Below are 2,574 nucleotides of genomic sequence, written 5' to 3'. Positions count from 1 at the left end.
ACAAGGGATACATAAGGGGGTGACCCGAAAACACTGACCCCCGGTCCATGGACCCCTCTACGGACTGCATAGATACCAAGTTGTAGGGAGAGGCTCGCTGGAGATTTAATGGAGCGCCTAATCCGCGCGAACGCTTGGAGAGAGAGAGCGTCACATGTCACGCTAGACATGCGTAAAAACAAGTCGATCCCAGGTCATTTTGGGTAAACAAACACGAGCAGTGAGAAGAAAAGGGGTCCGGGGTCTAGAATTTCCTGATTTCTCGTCAATTTGCTGCTGATTTCTCGTCGGTTTCACGATTTCTCCCATCATAAACAGTTTTACGTTTGTAGAACAATAATTTTATATGATATATGTATTACAAAATTTGTTAACCCAGGCTCAGCTGGAGATTTTGCTTGCTCGGCTGGAGAGCTGGAGATTGAGTCTGAAAACTGGAGTCTCCAGCCGAAAGCTGGAGACTTGGCATCTATGGGACTGGGTCCACGGACTGCCTCACGGACCGGTCCACGGACTACCTTTACGGACCCCCCATACGGACCACCCTAAAACAACATAGAAATGAAAATAAAAAACTAAAGATTTGACTTACCAGTTGTCTGGATAGACCACTCGTGTCACTCGTATCGGCGAAATCTCAACCGTAACGCTCCGCAAATCAACAGACTAAGGCTCAGGCTCGGGTACAAAGTCTATTAATCACATATTGCCCTTCCTTCGCTGTGGACCGGAATCCTTCGAAAAAGATTGATAATAAGTAAGGCTATTTGCATTTTCTTTCTTTAATATTTCCCTCCGCCTTTTTGTTGAAATGTTCGGATCATTCTCCCGCGGGTTTGTGAACTCGTCCCAGTCTTCACGATCTCTCTGTCCTGAACAAAATGGCGGAAGAACTTTTTTTTTTTAACGTATTTTTATTCCACACACACACAACAAACAAATGGCGGAAAAACTTAGTTTCGAAGCACTCCGGTCAACAGCGAAGGAAAAGGCAACACCTGAGCCTTTATAATTATCTGCTTTGCGGAGCGTAATGGCTGAGATCTCACCTGCAAGAGTGGTCTATCCGGACAACCGGTATAAACAAATTTTCAGTTGTTATTTATTTTTAATTCTGTGTTTTTTGGGGTGGTCCGTAGAGGGGGTCCGTAGAGATAGTCCGTGGACCGGTCCGTAAGGCAGTCCATGGACCCGGTCCGTGGGGGGTCCATGGACCGGGGGTCAGTGTTTTCGGGTCACCATACATAAGGTACTTACATTAGGATAGGATAGAATAACTTTATTTAGACGCGGTAAACTCATCAGTCGCAACTATAAAAACCTAATTAATTACCAGAATTATTACAAATTATACAACGACTACAGCTACATTATTCAAAATTGTTCTAAGTAATCAATAAATATAACTATAATATTAAATGACAAAATAAAAACCTGCTTTACATGAGTGCCGTGTATAGAATTGTAGATTAACTTGATGAAAAGAAACGCTCGCAGCCAGCCCGGAACGCTCTAAGGTAGTCAGCCTGCCTCAATTCGATTGGTAAATTATTCCAAAGAACTGCTCCAGTGTAGCTGAAGCTATTTTTCATATAGTTTGTGTGTGGCTGTGGGATAGCTAGTTTGCCCTCTGTGTCCCTTAAGGAGTAACTGGAGACGCTATTACGGTCAACAAATTTAGAACTAAGGTAATCGGGAGTAAGACCATTAAGCGACTTATAAACCATCACAGCCTTATGGATTGTTCGTTGAGAATCAAGTTTTATCCATCCAAGTTTTTGGATAAGGTTATCAGCGTTGGCATCATAGTTCGAGTAAGTGAGTATACGCGCAGCGCGATTTTGAAGTTTTGTAAGTTTACTGGCTAGGGTTTTGCCACAACATCCCCAGACAGAATCGCAGTAATCAAAGTGAGGCTGTACTAAAGACATGAAGATTGATCGGAGATTCTAATGTGTAACGAAAGACCTCACTCTCTTCAACGCTCCAATACCAGACGCGATTTTCTTACATAAAGTCTCAACATGAACATTCCAAGATAAAGTCTGATCAATATGAACACCTAGAGATTTCGTAGAGGTAACTTGAGTTATAGGTGCACCGTCAATAATAAGTGACGGAGGGTTGTGAAACGTGCTTAGCCTTTGCCTCGATCCGATCAACATAAACTCAGTTTTAGATGCGTTAAGAGTAAGCTTGTTAGCAGTTAGCCATTTTTCAACTCTAGCAAGATCCTCATTTAAAACAGTGTTAATACTTTGGGTGTTATTACTAGCAAAAGTTATGTGTGTGTCGTCAGCATACATTCGAGGTTCAGAATTTAATAGACAGTAAGGTAAGTCGTTAATATATATTAGAAAGAGGAGTGGACCCAGAATTGTACCTTGAGGTATACCACAAGTAAGGAAATGGTCCCCAGAGAGAGAACCATTTATAAAACATCGTTGCTTGCGGCAGTCCAAGTATGATCTAAACCAATTGTATGGAGTGCCACTGATACCATATTTCGCAAGTTTAGACAAAAGAATATCGTGATCGACGGTGTCAAAGGCTTTCTTTAAATCCAAGAAAACG

Source organism: Montipora capricornis, unplaced genomic scaffold (genome assembly GCF_036669925.1).
Source record: "Montipora capricornis isolate CH-2021 unplaced genomic scaffold, ASM3666992v2 scaffold_57, whole genome shotgun sequence".
NCBI lineage: Eukaryota > Metazoa > Cnidaria > Anthozoa > Scleractinia > Acroporidae > Montipora > Montipora capricornis.
This window is presented reverse-complemented; position numbering follows the sequence as displayed.